At 37.2% G+C, this 18,679-nt stretch overlaps 1 protein-coding gene across 5 annotated transcripts in view; it reads left to right on the plus strand.

Annotated features, from left to right (window-relative positions):
• Positions 1–8,604: 8,604 nt before the first annotated feature.
• LOC115917973 (guanine nucleotide-binding protein subunit beta) overlaps positions 8,605–18,679 on the plus strand; it is a 46,363-nt gene continuing 36,288 nt past the window's right edge. For 3 of the 5 annotated variants that reach the window (XM_030979736.1, XM_030979757.1, XM_030979765.1), the window contains exons 1-2: positions 8,605–8,754; positions 17,707–17,761. The gene's annotated coding sequence lies outside the window, so the exon portion shown is untranslated. Of the gene's footprint in view, positions 8,755–8,949; positions 9,053–17,706; positions 17,762–18,679 lie in introns of those variants that run through there. The other 2 variants (XM_030979750.1, XM_030979745.1) reach the window with 2 other exon arrangements.

Consider the following 18,679-nt stretch of genomic DNA (forward strand, 5'->3'; position numbering starts at 1 on the left):
GTACAAGATTATGATGTTGATTCGATACGAATCCCGTTGTTTGCAACAGGACAGCTGATCACGGCGAAGGTGAAAATGGACTAGAATTATGTCCCGGCATGCTTTGCGATGAAACAACCGTGAAGGCACGTATTGATCAAGGCGCACCTAGTTTACATGCAGATAACCATGTCAGTCGCTGTGCGTAACAGTGTCTGCACTGTGAGACTAGGCTGAGCGCACTCTGCATAGGCTACGAACACACCCTTCTTCTTTGTAAGGTTTTATTTGGGAGTCATGACTATTTTTTGCCAGACACGGACAGAGCTAGGCTCTGCTCCAGGCTTTCCGATGATGAGTGGGGCAGCATCATTTTCTTTGCTTGATCGCGTGTTCTTATTTTAGCAACATGGTTAGCACATCATGGAAGGTAAGAAGGACACCCCCCCTCCTGTTTCGGGGCTGGACTAGGGACCTGGGCATACATCTAGTTTCACGAACTGTCATAAATACAAGTTCACCGACATCCCTTTGAAACGCGTGTTAAGTCCACAAAATAAAATAGTCATCTGTTAAGTTCTGTGCTTAAAACTGATGGATGCGTTTCAATGGGTTGTCGAAGAACTACTTATGACGGCTTCGTGAAACGCTACCCAGTACATGAGTAAGCCAGCTTATATCACTGACTAGTAGTTTGCAGGCACAACGCCTTGTCAGTCGTCGTCCGTAATAGTGTCTGCAAAATGAGACTACAATGGACTGTAGATGTGCAGCCAGAAAATGAGAGAGAGATAGTCTAGGCTGTGTTTGAATACATATATCAGACTGCAATGAAATTTTTGGGGTCTTTTTACCAGGCTGTTGCAGCAAAATATCACAAAATATAACATGATCTAAGTAAGTAAATTAAGAAAAGTAAGTTTGCAGTTCTGTCTTACTGCGGATATGCAGAGTATTTGCAGATTGTAGGAATCTTTGATTATAATAATAATATTCATAATAATAAGGAAAGGTTTGTGGATGCAATAAAAAAAAATTATTCAAAACGTTTGGTCACAAAGTAATGTAAGTTTGCTGCAGAAAAATTGCATATTGAAATGTCAAATTAGAGTCGGTGCTTGCAGGCTAATGCCTAACTTCAACGTTGTACTAACCCTAACCCAAACCAAACCCTAAACATAACCTAAAATCCAAATAGGCAGCTAAACTAACATATTCAAATGTAATGCATTACTTTTTTGTTTAACAAAGGTTGTTCTTCAAAACATGAAAGTGTGTCGAGTTTGACCGACATAGCAACAAGTAATGTATGGGGTTATCAGGCGGTGGAGGCGAGGCATGCATGAAATAAACATGAAGTGGATTAGTCGTATTGCTTTATGTGGATAGAGGATTATGTGTGCCCCAAGTGAATGGCGAACAAAAGGAAAATAAAGAAGAGGATAAAAGAGAGGAAAGGCTGGAGACAAAGAGAAGTTCACGCACCCTCTTCCACACACGATCACCCCAACCGAAGGCTTTGTTCGTTTACATTTCATTTAGTTTAGTTTGATTATTTGTTTTAACTGACTACTAAGAACATGCTTGTCAGTAAGCAACCAGGGTACATACGGCTTTAAGTCATTTCCAATGAACTTGGTAATGAGGATTAATGCCTTACCAAAGGGCACTAGCGCATTGACTCGGTTTCGAACCCGGGACCTCCCGGTTACAAGACCACTGCTCTACCACTGTGCCATCGCGTTTCCTTTACATATAGACCGGTGACACAAATGCCTCACCACGGCTGAATCCTCGCTTACACCATTGTACAACCCCAAATAGACGGGTAGGCCTATACGACAAAAATACAAATATTAATCTTCATCACATGCACCATCAGAGGATTTGCCAAATGTGCACCCCTTGCACCGGTTTACTTACATCAAATGGTATGCATACTATTTGAACGAAGGAAGGTCTTGGCAACCTTAAAGCTTGTCCGAGCCTTCCCCGACATAGCTGCAATTAATGTATGCAGACTGGATTTCAAATACAGAGGTTTATTCAATAGAATAACTTGTCACTATGTCCCAGGAAAGGATTAATTGGATCTTATCTGTAAAAACGATCTCATAAACATTCAAGAAATCAATACCCTTCCACTTTTGATACTATGTTGTATATCATTATTCCCATATCAATGATATTTGAAAATAAATACATGAAATGAAAGAAGTAAAACAAAATATATGAAATTTTGACTACGTAATACATCATTGTAATGTTTGGATGGAATACGCTATCGAAGTTACCTTAGGTCAATTTTTCGCATTGCGATCGCGTTTGAATGAAAAATAAAAATCTACGTAGTTTTTATTTATTTCTGATATTTATACAGGGTGGCACATAATTTGATGGTCTTCCACTAGGCCCTGTTTGGTAAGAATTAAAAAAATAACAGCATCAAAAACAAAATAGATAAATACACAAGCGTATAAACAGGTAAAACACAAATTAATTGGTATCCCCATGAAACATTGATCATTCACGAATTATCCTTGATCATTTACAAGAAATAGGTGAATGGAATTTTCAAATTAAATAGGAAATACTTAAAAAACAAAAACAACTAAAGAATAGATGATAACCACGTATTTTAAAGAAAGAAGAAAAAAATGATTGAAAGTGTTCATTTTATAATCCGATATTGGCTTAACACACGGGATACCAAAATTGTTATATACATATTTACATTCAATTGCTCTTTAATTAATACACTTAGGTTGTGTACAAAAAATGGATTCATTACATGTATGAATACATGATATAACGACCATGTAAACCAAATTTAATAATTTTGCAAATAGGAAAAATAGGTTAGCTGCCTTCGACCCCCCCCCCCCCCAAGTTCACTTACACGTCATCTACAGGTAACAGGACTTTTAGAGCATGTTTAAAACAGTTCAAAGTAGGTGACATTTTGACAGAACTTTCAAGTTGGTTCCATACTCTAAGTGTACTGATAAAATACACGGTGGCTCTTAAATGAAATTTCAAATACAAGAGTGTAAAAGCAAATTACTAATTAGAAAGTAATAGTAGTAATAAGCTTTATTTTCATGTATTCCTGGACTCTAAACTCACTTAATAGTTATAATCACCCATAGTATTTCTACATATACAACACATTTCATACCTTTTCTCCGGGGGAAGGGTTGGGATCATCAAAGCTTAAAATCAATCTTAAAATCCAATATTGAGATCGAAAATCGAGTTAAGTTGATGAAACACCGCCGGTCTTTAGCATGTTAAATGACAGTTCATATGAATAAATATTTTTAATGGAATAAAGCAGGGACGCGGAGCGTGTCTAAAAGTGCGGGGGCTGAGCAAGCTCGGCCCGGAGGCTCGGTTCAGGAAGAAAAAAACATTCAAGGTGGTTTGTTGGGGGATGCAAGACCCGGGGAACGCAACATTAAAGGGAACATAAAGAGGGGAAGATCAACCTTTGCATTCTGCCGAGGCGCACTTTGACAAATTAGATTAGCCAGACACCACCCCCCCCCCCATCTCTCTCTGGCTCCCGGCTTTAGTGGCCGATGTTGCAGCCTACAGCGTAGTTCATGCAATCGATTACTTGTCGATATCGTCAATATGAAGTCGATCTGTAATGTCAACAAACTTTACGTGAACTTAATGTCAACAAACTTTTTACGTACGCTATGTTTTATTACGTCACAATACCGTCTAGACAGGTACGCGCACTGACCTATAAATAGTACACTCTGCGCGATGCGCGCAGTGTGATGATGTAAATAGAGAGAGGTCGTGGTGTCTTCGACCTTGACCCATTTCTAAGCCCACGGAGTAGGGCTAGGCCTAGACTAGGTCTTGGAATAAATAATACGTATGCAGAAATCCTCTCGTGTTTGTTGGAATCGAGTCTCAAAATTCAAATCAGATTTGAATTTTCCGTTCTTTAATCAGTTGGTATTCGTCTTTGAACTGTCGTTAACAGTTAACAAAGAACATAACAACTACAGCATTTATTAATTGGTTTATTCATTTGTTTGTTAATTTATCCAATTATTTAGTAATTTATTTATTTATACATTAACTTATTTATGAATATTTATCTATAATAAATTTGTTTACCAAAAAGGTTACATTATAATTCAGCATAACAATAAGTATACATTTGGCTAGCCAACGTCTATAGGCAAGAGCTAGTTAAAGTTTACCCCGTTCAGTACACCATTTATGACGATAAATAAATCAATAAGATTAACCATTGAATATTCCATTTTTCAAAGATTTTATTTTAACAGATGGTTCTGCATTTATTGAAAAATAACATGTGACAATTGAAATACACAAAAAAAAAAATACTATAGGCCTAAATTATAATTGAAAACTTGAAAGTACGGAGGTAAATCAAAGAATCAAAATAAATGCAGAGGCCAACTATCATAAGCATGAATGCTTGAGTAAACAGGATACAATTATAAAACTCAAACATTATACACACTGTGTACATTAAAACTGTTTACACAAGCTAATCGAAATATGTAATAATAGTTCTATTCATGTGGCAGAAAATTTACAATAAATGCATCATTAACTGTTATCAAATTATATTCCTCTAGAGATCCTATTTAAATCACTTGAGTGTGACAAATTAGCTTCTTTTACACAAACCCTGGTGTAATACATCGACACATTTCTTTAAACTAAGATTTATTCCATGTAGCTTCTTTTACTATTTAAATATGATATTAGCTGATGACAATATGAAACGTAGGAAGCTGTATATTGTGTAAATTCCTATATCGTCATGTAGACGACGAATATTAAATCTCTCTCTTTCTCTCTCTCTGTCTCCCTCTCCCTTCTCCCCCTCTCTCTATCCCTTTGACAGGAAAATAAACAGGACTTTGCCCCCTAAAAATGGAAACTATGTACAAATGGCTACCCTTGCTACTATTTGTCAATTTGGCCCAGGGTTTTTTATTCCCTTTTTAGAAAGAGAGAAAAACAACCCTTGATCCGACTTTTATCAAAGAAATTGATGACCTAAGCCAATGACATACAATTCAATGCTTAGTCAACTTCCCTATTGGAGGATACTTACCATTTAACTTGTCTTTTTCAAAAAGACAGCATACAAAGCATATTTTCCTTCTAATTTATAGCTTGAATAATCAACTAATAACCAAGGACCAAGGCTTGCTATAACTGTTATAGAATCATGGACATGATATTACTTTAATATAGAAAAAGGAAAGATGTCGAGGTCAATTCTGGCTTATTAGTTTGCATTTTGTGAGGATGACGCCATGTCATCTTGTTTGTCATACAAACTGGTACACCTTGATGAGCCTAGTCTACAGCTCAATACCTTTGTAGACGTTATTGGGGCGTTACCACAACCAGGGATTCCAAAGACTACTAGTATATAGCTATATGGTAGTCTGCAAGCAAAGACCCTAATTTGACACTTTATCAAAAAATCATTGTGCCTTGAGAAGCCTAGCCCAGCTACCTACTGGTTGTGTCAGGAGCAGCTACAGTACATGGCCTATGGTAGTCTTATAGTGCAGACTCACTTTTACGACCGACCAGGATTTGTGCTTGCAGGCTAGCTATAGGGAGTAGTTCCAACCCCTCCCCTCTTCTCTCTCTCTCTCTCTCTCTCTCTCTCTGTCTGTCTCTGTCTCTCTCTCTTTCTCTCTTTCTCTCTCTCTCTCTCTCTCTCTCTCTCTCTCCCCCTCTCTCTCTCTCTCTCTCTCTCTCTCTCTCTCTCTCTCTCACCTCTCTCTCTCTCTCTCTCTCCTTGTGATATTGCTCTCTCTCCCCTCGCTCCTCTATCTCCGCCATTTCTTCAAAGATAGATGGCCCAGAGACATTTGGATGGTGAAAAAATATTTGTAAGAAGAAATAAGAGCATAAGATTTTAAAGAGCTATTAGTGTGTTGATGTTTATAAACTATATTCGATTTTAAACGCATTAAAACAAGATATATTAAATTCATCAAATGATGCATGGTGTATCACCGTCTGGAAAGTACCTTCGCAAACAGGTACAGGTCTAAAACTATTTGAACACATTTTAAATACTCAGCTTTGTTGTGCCCTGGTAAGAACCTGGAACACATATATGTATCATCTTGTCACAAATTTTTAAAAATAATTTGTTTATTCTGCGTTGTAGACTAAAGCTCAACGCAACTGCAATCCGTAGTCGGTATAAAGTAGAAGATTGTAGCAATTTTTCTCAAAAACCAATATTTGTATCATACAAATCGACCGACAATAATCAACACGTCAATAATTCTTATCAAATTATGTACGACGATGGCTTGACCATAAATCTCGTCCGTTCCATTCACATTATTAGTAAGGAAAAAATGGCAAACCGAGTATGAACTTGCAGACTATTATTGTTACAACTCTGCGGTGGACTCCTGTCGTTCACGTGTACGTGGATGACTGAGCTTGGCCGTGAGCTTATCTAGAGAAAAGTTTAGTCTGATAACGCAGGATTTAAATCATTTCTAAATCGTCATGTTGTAATAATGTTTACACTTTCTGTTCATCTTCGGAATAAACCTAGAGATTTAGATGATGAAAACATAATATCAATAAAGCTCCGATGGATGTGTAACACTGAATACAGATTAGTATTCCCATTTCCCAAAAGGAATCAACAGTTTAGGGCGCGTGTTTATTGTTTTTGTTTAATTGTTGTTGTATAATTTCTCTTCTATTTTCGAGAAAGTCTTGGCAGATGTATAAATTTGTCTTTCAGGGTTTTCAAGTTCATGGGATAAAACCAAAGTTTCTCTTTGATAAAACTAGCTAATCCTGGAGAAAGAGAGGAGATACACCTGTAAGCAGAATGTTTTGACTGTGGGGCGCATGTGCCATCAAAATGTGCCCAAAATATAATGGCGAAAAATAAAGAGAGAGATAGATAGATAAAGAGAGAGAGAGAGAGAGAGAGAGAGAGAGAGAGAGAGAGAGAGAGAGAGAGAGGGGGTGGGGGTGAGGGGGCAGGGAGAGACACAGAGAGAAAGATATATATATATATATATAGAGAGAGAGAGAGAGAGAGAGAGAGAGAGTGAGAGAGGGGGTAGGAAGAGAGAGAGAGTGAGAGGGGGGAAGAGATAGAGAGAGAGAGAGAGAGAGAGAGAGAGAGAGAGGGGGGAGGGAGAGGGAGAAGGAGAGGGGAAGAGGAGGAGGAGGAGGAGGAGGAGGAGGAGGAGAGCTCGAGAGACGGCTAGATCCCGATTCTCTCGTGTGTTATGTACTTTAATAGTATAGGGTCGCTTCTCCTCCCCCATCCCTCTTTTATGGATATGCCATCGCTACGCCACTACCGCACTAATTTGACCGGCTGCAGGTTCGTCGTCAGGGCATTAGGAGTGTTGCGACTTTCACAGTTGTCATTGTAAAAATGTTTTACAGCCGACATTTTCTTTTGCCTCCTTATCTAGAAAATGGCTGGAGAAAATGGGCCTTATCCTTTGTTGGTGACAAATCGACATTATTATATAATATATATAGCGTCCAGGTCCAGCTCATCTCAATCATATTGTGATTTATACTTCTATCGCGAAGTTCACATTTTCTTACAGAACTTTGCACATATGATGAGTATAAGGCACAGATGGGGGCTTCATTTTTTTTTTTTTTTTATATAAAAGGGATCACCAATCACCATCGATATTCAAAACAAAACAAAACATCACAAATATCAAAGAGAGCGTAAAGCGAACGAGCTCGGGAGCGTACTATGGGATTCGTGCAGGGATTCATTCGTATAATATTTCCAATCTCTGCTCCTTCTATTTTCTTCATTCACCATGTCCTTCTTCTTCATCTCTTTCTCGCTCTCTCTCTCTCTCTCTCTCCCTCTCTCTCTCTCTCTTCTTGTAAGGGTGGGCGTGTACCCTCTGTTTATACGCAGGTGATAAAAACAAAAACATCGATTATATTGTTATAATATGTTCACTTTTTATTAAAGGCAAAGAACTACAAAATCAAGAATGATTTCTAAATAATGACTTACAATACACGAGTCCAAGAAATAAGAATTGCCTATAATATATATCCTGTGGTAAATATGTGGTAAATAAATAAATTTACATTATATAATGGGGGAATTCATACATCAGCAGAGAAAGGGTGATGAGAATGCAACTTGATATCCAAGTAGTTATATATAAAATAGGTAAACACTTGTGATAAAAACAACAATAACCAATGGATACAAAAAACTTTTCTTGAGTATTTCTAATTTAAGAAACCAAATAAGTTCGTAAGATACAGGAGTAGATAGGATAGGACGTTGGCCGTTTGAAACAACTTACTGTTTGTGACTTATCACTGCAATTCATTGCTTTGCCCTCCTTTTATGAAGAAATACGAAAGATGTCTACATTTCATTTATTTCTTGTAAATCTTCATTGATTTCAACTCTTTGAGTACATATAATTATGTTTCATCTCTTTCTATTCACGGAGATCATCCCATAACATTACCGTACGCCAATGTACCGCAGTACTTTTCACATCGGTTCACGCATGCGCACACTGTGTTACATTCGAGGGTACAGATCCAGACGGGTTTCCCGCGATAGAAGGCAGGGCATAGATGTACCACTCCCTATGTTTCGGCCTTATCACTGAATTTTGGAATACATTTTCGTGGAGAAATCTTCGATTATTCGCATGAATTTGGCCGGTATATTACTAGGGAAGCTACGGTGTATATAAAAACTATATACAGGTAAGTGCCATCTTTTAAATTTTCATAAAATTGTACGGAACCATAATTTTAAGGGTTATTTTGAACGGTAGACATTGTCAATTGATACATACATTATCCTGTGGGAAGTGTATATTGAGTATGTGAAGGTGTACTGTCACTATGCAGTGCGATGTACACTGGCCCCATAGCCCGCCAGCTAACCGTAGACAAGGGAGGACATACATGTCAATGTAGCAGGCCTGTGGAAGTTCCGTGTTTTGGGAGGCATCGGTTTATCATCAGTGCTATTTGGATTATACACATCTGCAGCTATTCGGTATGAGACATAGTTTGATGCTTGTATCAAATAAATTCATGTGCAGGGGTATCTCAGCTAAAATTTGTCTGTATTTAGGCAGTATTGTGGGATGTAATGACTCTGAATGTGATCTGTGTGCATGAGTGGTGTGTGTGCAATTGTGTATGACTGGACCAGAGGCGGTAGTAACCTTGCAAACTGTATCATGTTTACGTGCATTGTGGTTATATTTGCAAATTTATTTCATTTTGTGTTCCATCAAATGTGAGATCCTTTTCTTTAGCTTGACAAGACCTCTCATTTATTTTTATTAGCTTACACAAAATTGTGTATCCACCGGTGAACTATTTCAAAATGGCTGCCAAGTGTCATGAACAGTTTTCATGTTAATGTGTAGAATACAGATTCTGTATTAAATATGTCTGACAAATTCATTTGAGCTCTATTTACTAAAGTCCATATTCAATTTATTAAATGTATCAAAATGTATCATGAAACTTAATGCTTGTTTAGGAGGTTAGTAGATATTGTACAGACAGTCAGTGCATGAATGTTTGCAGTCCTGTGACCTGTCACATAAACAGCAGTGACAACAAAATGTGTTAAAATTTAGAATTTTGAAAAGAGATCCTGTTTGATATTTATTGTGCTTGTGAACCTTTTTCTTTGCAATCACACTAAAAACAAAATAGTACGCACATCGCCCTGGAATATTTTAATCTGCTTCTTGTGTAAGCAAATCTGAATAATTTGATTTTGTTACCCATTTGATTTTACTACTTAATTTCAAAATTATGCTACTACAGGATTTTACATTTATACATGATATTTCATCATCATTATGATATGCATTCCCACTCTCATCCATTTGCATACTTTAAAAACCCTGTTCTAATATTTTGATAAATGTAAATCTTTTTTTCTTATTTGTAAGTAGATGAATAAATTGCATATTGATGAGCTTCTCTTGTTTACTTTTGTTGTTTGTTTTTTATTTGGATGTGTGAGTGTGAGTGAGAACATTGTGACACTTGTTTAAGGTTTCTAAGACGGAAGACATTTTAAAAGGGGCAGTCATTGAGATACATGTAACACTTAAGTTAGGGTGCAGAATCTCAATACAATACAGTACATGATTTTGTAAAATCCAAACTAAAACATACACCCTCCCTTTCTGAATAGAAATGCTGAGTAAATTCAGCAGCCAAAGTCAGACTTATTTCTGAAAACTAAATTTGAAACAAAGGAAGACAAAACATTTTGGATTGCAAATGAGACAAAGAGCTCTGTACAAAAAATAAAAGAATTGGATTTTTTTTTACTCTGACAAATATGGAACATGTCAGGGTGGTTCACTTTGTTCAACAGAGACCTACCAATGAAAAGAAACGAGCAAAAATGATAAAACAGAATTCCAAGACCTGTCAAATCTGTCAACTGCACATATCCAAGTTATAAAAAGATTACGAAAAACACTAATTAGGCCTACTACTCGCACTCTGCCAAATGCTAATTGCATTCATGTAGGCTACAGTGTGTAGGGGAGGGGGTGCATCTTTGTTTAGGAATTAGGATGTCATCATGCAATGGTGACAAACCCTCAAATTAACAATGCTCTTTGTACCTCATTAAAACATGTAGGAGAGCAGTTCTTAACAAAGCTTAAAGGGGGGACAAGCATCCAAATATTTTGCTCTGAAATGTTTTGACAATGAGCTTCAAATACCTAATACTACTGTCAAGATAAGTTTGAAGTTGTAACTAAAGGAAAAGAAAATGTATTCACCCATACACACATGAAAAATCTTGCCATTATTTTCCATGCCAAACTAAAAAAGTTTAGTGACCCCATGGCCTTTGATTTGACCTGGAAATTCACTTCATAGGGATTTGAGATGAAATTGAGAATTTTTTTTAAATGTATACCTCAAAGATGTACGGTAAAAGATTTGAAATATATTTGTGTAAATTTGGCAAAACAGTTTTTAAGTTTTGGTTTGATCAACTCCAGAATTTACATGACAATGCCCATTGTGCATGACATCTACACTGTACCATTCCACAACTTCTCATTGAGCAAGGTCTTTTGTATGACACTGGATCAAAAGGGCATTTTTGGAATGGCAGGTGTGATGCATACAGAGCTGCCGACTAGTACGATTTTATCATATTTCGTACAATTATACTTCCTCTTAAAAATATGATTTTTCAATACACAAAAAACAAAAAAAATATTTTCCAAAATTTTGAAATTTGCTTGTGTATTTTTGTGTGTGTGCCATTTTCAATGGCCAAAATTCCCCATTTTTTCCTGTAATGTATCCTACAAGCATCTCACATAGGCAATTTGTGGATGTTCATTGAACACACCAGTCATGACGAAATCAAGCATATATTCAACCAATGGTCCATAAAAATACATTGGTTCCTTAAACGAGAATTCATGACAAACTCTTGCATATTCAACAAAATGCTTGTAAAATGAACTCGTGCTTAAATCTTCAATGTCAACGAACACAGTCTAAAAGAAAAAGTACTTGTCGATCAAAAAACAGGATTTTTATTTTAAAAATTAGACTTTTTGGGGAAAATGGGGTTGGCAGCTCTGTGCTAAATGAATGTGGCTATGTTAAGAATACAAATACATGTTCATGTTGCCCAGTTAACTATAAATGACAAATAAAATTTACTTTTCGAACAAAAATTTGAACAAAACTTTCTTTTGACAACTAAATTTGAGATTCTCAATACCAGTGATATTGACCTTCAAAAATTAAAGCTTCCTTGTTTGATTTTTCTGGAATGTTTACTCATCGGTTGCTTCCCGTTCCCTGCTTCCACAGCAGTAAACTTTTGATATCATATGGGGGAAATCCTGTTCCAATGGTTGTGTGTTTTTGCATGCATGTACATGTACATGTAGATAGATGCAATGAAGTCCATTTTATAACAGCTTTTCCTAATGCCTGAGTTGGTACGGTCGGACACATTGAATCCCGACCGTCGCTATCAGGTCCCGGTTTTGATTTTGGGGAAACCGACGCTCCAATTAAAATATAAAAAAGGAACTGCAGTCTTGCACACCACAAAAATTCATCCATCTTAAAACTATTTTTACCAATTTGTAATTCATATTCTAGCTCATCCTGAATCAATCCGAACTGCCGATATAAATATGGGTTGCAAAGCAGTTCCAAATGTTTGCTGTTCGCGGCATGGGGTTGTTGTTGCCAGCGCAGCAAGCAAGCTACATGAACACTTGCCAACCATTCTGTTTGTAACGGAACTGTTACGTTTTTTATGTTTTTGCAGCCATGAAAAACGGAACGTTCCCATTTGGGGGGAATTATGCATGTAGTATAAATACCAGGTTGCTTTCCATAGTTTCGATCCGATGAGTGCGGGAAGGATTTTATTGCGCAAGAAGCGTGGAGCATTCTTGTTGCGCGCCATGCTGATGTCTATTTGCTGCGTGTAATAATGAGCAAGCGTGTGCCTAGAGTATCCATAGAGTGCCATGCACAATCCCTCAGTCATAGGCATCGCACAGCGTGCACGCGTCACGCTAGCCAAATCGCTCATGATCACTGCATGACTCCGGCCGTGTATGCGAGATGCGTATTTCACGTGCAGTGCACAACAGTGCAGTCGCAGCGTACAGTACATGATTTGTGATGTGCGTTCCGTTTTCCGAATTTCAAATGTTGGCAAGTATGTTCATGTAGCTACATGTACTGGCCGGGTCTCTATTGGATGAATAAATCAGGTTAAAAAGACATTAATGTTAAAATAATATAACGGCTTTTTATAACATTCTTGATGACATTTTTTTTAAAACAAAATAACTATTTTTCTCTCATTCTAAACACTGCATACTTCTTTTAAAAGCTGATAATTACTTAGTAATCACAACAAGTTATGATACTGATAGCTGTTGCAAGGCAAGTTCGGACTAGTCACAAAGGAATGTGCTATACACTTCATTAGCTGTTATGTGATTGTGTGCCAAAACAAACCCAAACGAATATACGTGATCGTACCAAGAATTCATTACTACGAGAGCACAATTAGAAATACAACTACTAAAAATTACCGCAAGCCGATACATAAATTGGATGAAGAATACAATAGTTGTCCAAGAAAAGCCACAGAAATAGTGATATTTGAGGAGCTTCTAGGTACAAGTACATGTACATTTTTTATTGGAATGGGCCTGCTGCAAGGTATGTTCACTTGTACTGTTTATGTTGATCACAAGGCTAGAATCCACACTACTGCCCTCTGCAGTAAAAAGCAGTATAACAATGGATTCAAGCATTGTGCTTAGTGCAGCAGTCCTCTTTCGATAAAAATGTACCCAGTCAAACTCCTCAAATTTCTTCGACGACTATCTAATTTTTTGTCCAAGTTATGTATCTGATTACAGTAGTTTTTTAGAAGTTGGTGTCACCTCTAGAAATCAATTCCAGCACGCACGATCGCAAACATAATTAGTGGTGAGACTTTGTTGCCGTTACGGAGATCTTTAAAAAAAAAATTATTGGCGAGACATCATAGCCGATACGAAGTCCCGAAAATATTAATTAATGGCGAAATTTGTTTGCCGATACGGATATCTGAAAACAATAACTATTGATGAGACATTGAGCCGATACGGGGACCGGAAAATAATAATTAGTGGCGAAATTTCTTTACCGATACAGAGATCTGAAAACAATAATTATTTGCGAGACATCATAGCCGATACAGGGACCTGAAAATAATATATGGTGGCGAGAATTTGTTGCCAATACAGAGATCCGAGAATAATAGTTAGTGGCGAGAAATCATTGCCGCCACAAAACTTTTAAATTAATAATTAGAGGCGAGACATTGTAGCCAATACAGAAATTTATCCAAAAATAATAATTAGTGGCAGGACTTATGCCAATACGGAAATCTGAAAATAATATTAGTAGCGAGACATTGTAGCCGATTCGGAGATACAAAAATAATAATTATTGGCGAGACGTCATAGCCGATGCAGAGATCCGAGAAAATTTAGTAGTGAGAGACATCATTACTGATACAGAGATCCGAAAATAATAATTAGATTCTAAACAGGATTTATGTGACAATAACAAAATGCAATAAACTGTTAAACGAAACGTGAAAATAAATTCGCAATAATAAACTGATTGGCATCATCTCGTGCCTATCACAATATTTAAAATTGCTAAGGACAAACTAAAATAAGACTCGTCACTCGTGCAACACTAACAAAAGACTCATGCAACACTAACAAACAATGGAAACAAGGAAATGAATCGGCGTCAATGCGCTTTTCGGTGCCGATGAGACGGATTAAAATATAATCAAAATAAAACAAAATATTAAGGACAAAAAGAACATGCATTTAACAAACTGCACTAAAATAATGGTCAAATGGAGCGAGAAATGCTAAACAGTTTTGATGAATGCGGTCATTTAATCATCGGTTAATGTTTTGACTCCGGCTTACTTAAAGGGGATGTAGCATGTTAAATAGTGGTTAACGCCAATTACGACTTCTTTAGGACAACAGCACGTAAATGAATGGACTTGATTAACGGTCAGGGTGCGCTAGTGTTCGCGAAAAAAACCAAAGTTCTCCTCACGCTTCCGTTTTGCGTACCGTAAATCTGCGTGTATAAGACGCACCCTATTTTTAGGACCAAGACCAAAAAGCAACCCCCCCCCCCAAAAAAAATTGTTTATGTTTTGCTTTTTTGCCGACACCGAAGGCAGCAAGCCAGCAAGCTAGATCAGATAGCGTGTTATGTCAGCATTCTGTATGGTACGTTCGGAAATCCAAGCCATGCAGGGAAGGACTTTAATTTATTAAGAGGCGCAGTTGAAGTGCTTGTGAACTTGTCACAAATAAAAGTAACAATGTTGTTTTTAAAACTAAAGATTACAGAGAAATTTGAGTCCAAACAGAAATTTGGATATGCTAGTTTTGAGTGGTGATTCAATATTCTCGCGTGAGTGAGCTGCATGATATGGGTGAGTGATCTGATGGGCCTTGAGTCAGGTCACGGGAAAGACACGTAGTCTCGTCATCCTACACCCCCCTTAATTTCAACAAACTAGGGCTGCGACAAGTAATCAAATATTCGGCCGGAAAAAAGAAGAAAAAAAATCCTCGTCACCTGGCACTGTCCAGGCCGACGGTTACCCGTGCCAGGGAGAGCGCCGCCCGCCGGCATGGTACCGTTGGTAAAAATGTTTCCCAACTCAATCACTGTTAAACTCACCACTCAGAAACTGGGACCAAATGTCCGGATTTCTGTTTGGACTCGGCAGAAAATGGATTATTCTGCCCTCTTTGGTTTTTAAAACAGCATTGTTTACTGTTATTATTATTATTAAATCGGCGCCTTCAACGGCAACTCAAACTAAAATTGCGTGAGTTTTCGGAAACGAACCTGGGATACTGCTGCAGTAGTATGGTGGTGGCAAAAAATTACAAAATTCACGGCGTCCGAATATTCGACTATTCGCTTGTAAGCCTGGAAGTGTACTCGGGTACCTCATTACATAGTTGTGCACAGCCTTACAACAAACATGGTCTACAACAACTCCAAATGACAAAATAATCCCAGCTTCACGTATGCATGTTTTTTAAAGAATTTGATAGCTCAAAACTTGAAGAAAAAAAAAGAAAAAAAAACTTTTCTTCTGGTCATTTTTCGATCATTTATCAATGATCTGCAATCAGTATTTATAATCCGATTTCACCTGCCCGTCCAGCGAGCAGCCCCACAATGAGCAACACTGTTTTTTCAACTCCTAAGGGTTTTAGTTAAATCCCAACATCATAATGAGCATTTACGAGGTTAACAATAGAATAAATAAGATCAAGACTACATGTACTACAGTGCATTTACAATCGAATGTGTGTTCAAAAAATGGTTGAAATACAAAGATGCAGTCCGATTGAAATGCTCTCTGAACCCTCCTGGTACCCTGTCAAAGTCTGAAACCGCCACGAATACCGGCTGATTTTGGCTCAGTTTACAGCACTTCAGTACATTGTGTAGAGTCTGTAGACATAATCTGTTGACCTGTACCATGATGTCTGTAACTTTTATGCTGAAGTACTGTAATAAGCTACACTGTTCATGGTGAAATTGTGCTGGTTTGTGTAAACTTTGCACATAAAAGGCGATTGTGTTATGACCTCTGTCCATATTTCTTTATGTGGGTAATTTTTAGGTTGAAAATTACCATCGACATCACGCCCAGATTACCCCTTGTCTTCTTTGGACAGATTATAGTGTAGATTACTGTATACAGTGTAAATTCTCATGATTTTTTTTATTGTTTAAAAAATATTGTGTGGATGATATTTTGGTAGAAAATACAACACAGGAATGTGTGTACAATATGCTGTACTACCGTAATGGCTGCCCAGCGGCCCATGCGATTGTGACACTGGTACAGTGCAGTATGTGTGTATGTTTTGGAGTATATTGAAGGTACATGTAAATTTTTTGTTTAAATACATGTACACATACTGTAGGCCAAATGTAATTTACATGCATACATGCATGTAGACTGGCTAGAGGTGTCAGTCTGTGATTACTTTTTAAACTGTCACTTTATTTCCTTAACTTCAAATTCTTTTGTCCATTAATGTTTTTTATGGTAAAAATTATATGGAAGTGGAATAAGTACTGTAATTTATTTCCCCCTTCAAGCCAAGGCCTTCATCCACTAAAGTTGACTTCTGATGTAATACATGTAACTGACCAAATACATGTAAATGTTGATAATGGCTAAAAACTTGAATATTAAAGAATGTTTTCTTGACATATTTTATGTTGTAAAAAATGTATGTAAAGGGGTTATGTGGTTTGTTTTTGTGAGGAAAGCCAGAGAATTGTTGATGAATAGACACCTGTACAACTACTGCATGTGTATTCTATCTATTCCAGAATCTGGCCCGTTTAATTCTAACAATCTCTACCTCCACGTTCTCTCTGTACTTACTGCAAGTCTGGGGTGGCATAATGCCTTGATTCTAAATCTTTACTTGTACGCCCGCCTTTCAGACTAGGCGTATGGACTCATGGATCACATCATCTATATTACGGCTTGTGGGCGGGTAGGGGAAAGAGATCATGAAATTAAAGGAAGTTTGTTAAATTAAAAACCAGCCAGATTATCAACTTCCCACACATACACACTAGTATTATGCTATACACTGTGAAAAACACTTTATACTGTTCATTGAAGCTCTTTTAGGATTTGATGTATAAATTTAAGTGATTTTTACTCCCTATGTATGATATTCATGTTTTATTGTTCATTTACAATGTATTAGAACTCTTTGAGAAGTTTGAGAGCTTACACTGTAATGTATCAGAGCTAAATCACTCACTGCTCCCATGTATCATTTTTTGCTGTGATCCCTTCTCCTTGAATAATGTACATTGTACACATTTTTGTTGAAATTTACATGTACATGTACAGTAGTACAATGCACTGTATGCAAAATCAGAAAAAAATTGCATGATAGTCCACTACATGTACTTTTGCCACATGTGCATTTACATATTGTACATGTACATCCTGTTAATTTTGTTTTTTCCTTTTATGATCTAATAATTCCCTTTTTTGTTTTTCTCTTTTGTTTTTATTTCATACAGGTCCAGGTTGGTTTTATCCCAAGGCCATCCTGTTGATCATTTCTTTTTTTATTAGGTGAGTTAGTGAGTGTGTCTGAACAAGGAAGTGGTTTGTAATTGTGCTGTTACACTACCACATGTACAGTACATGCACATTTACACTCTGCATGTCATTGTGCATATATGTCATGAAAGAGTTTGGAATTCAGCAGGTAGACCAGGGGGTCGTTTCACAAAGACTAAGATCAACTTTAAGTTGGACTAACATGTAGCTATGGCAGGCCCTTCATGCCACTGGTCGCTCTCACACCGTTATGATCTTCGAATATTTTTTTCTTCAATAATCAACTATCTGAAAATGTAAATTCTGTAGATTTGGGACCATAATTTGAATTTTCCATGAGAGTCCAATGCCAGTAAATGGTGAGAAAAAACAGTGGCATGAACGGCCTGCCATAGTTGAGTCCAACTTAAAGTCGAGTCCAACTTAAGTCGATCTTAGTCTTTGCGAAACACTCCCCAGGTCACATATTCATGGCTCTTGTCAAATTTTATGTGTACTATAATACTTGCTCTTTGCAACTTTTAAGCTTGTCAGAGGGTCACCCAGTGTAGCAGTAAGTGATTGGTGGAAAGGCATCTACATGTACATGTACTTGCCTTTTGACCAGGTTACAACTGAGATCTGTAAAGGGAATTTCAATTGGATAACATAAGGAAAATGTCAATTCTTTCTCATGGAGTTCCAAGTGGTCATGTGCATAGAGCCATTAAACCTGCTGGATTTTGTAAGCCTTCCATTTGGATAAAAGGCCAAAGCTTCAATAAGTCATAGCAGTGTCTTTCTAGTGGCATGGCTGCCCATTCACATGTACTGTACACGTAGCCTAACAGGCTAAACATACATCATGTAACCAGGAATTTTAGTAGTACTATTCATGTGATCACTTTGGATTATTAATCAGGAAGAATTAACATTTCACAATTTTCATCT

This window comes from Strongylocentrotus purpuratus, unplaced genomic scaffold, assembly GCF_000002235.5.
Source record: "Strongylocentrotus purpuratus isolate Spur 01 unplaced genomic scaffold, Spur_5.0 spur5_contig_816, whole genome shotgun sequence".
Lineage (NCBI taxonomy): Eukaryota > Metazoa > Echinodermata > Echinoidea > Camarodonta > Strongylocentrotidae > Strongylocentrotus > Strongylocentrotus purpuratus.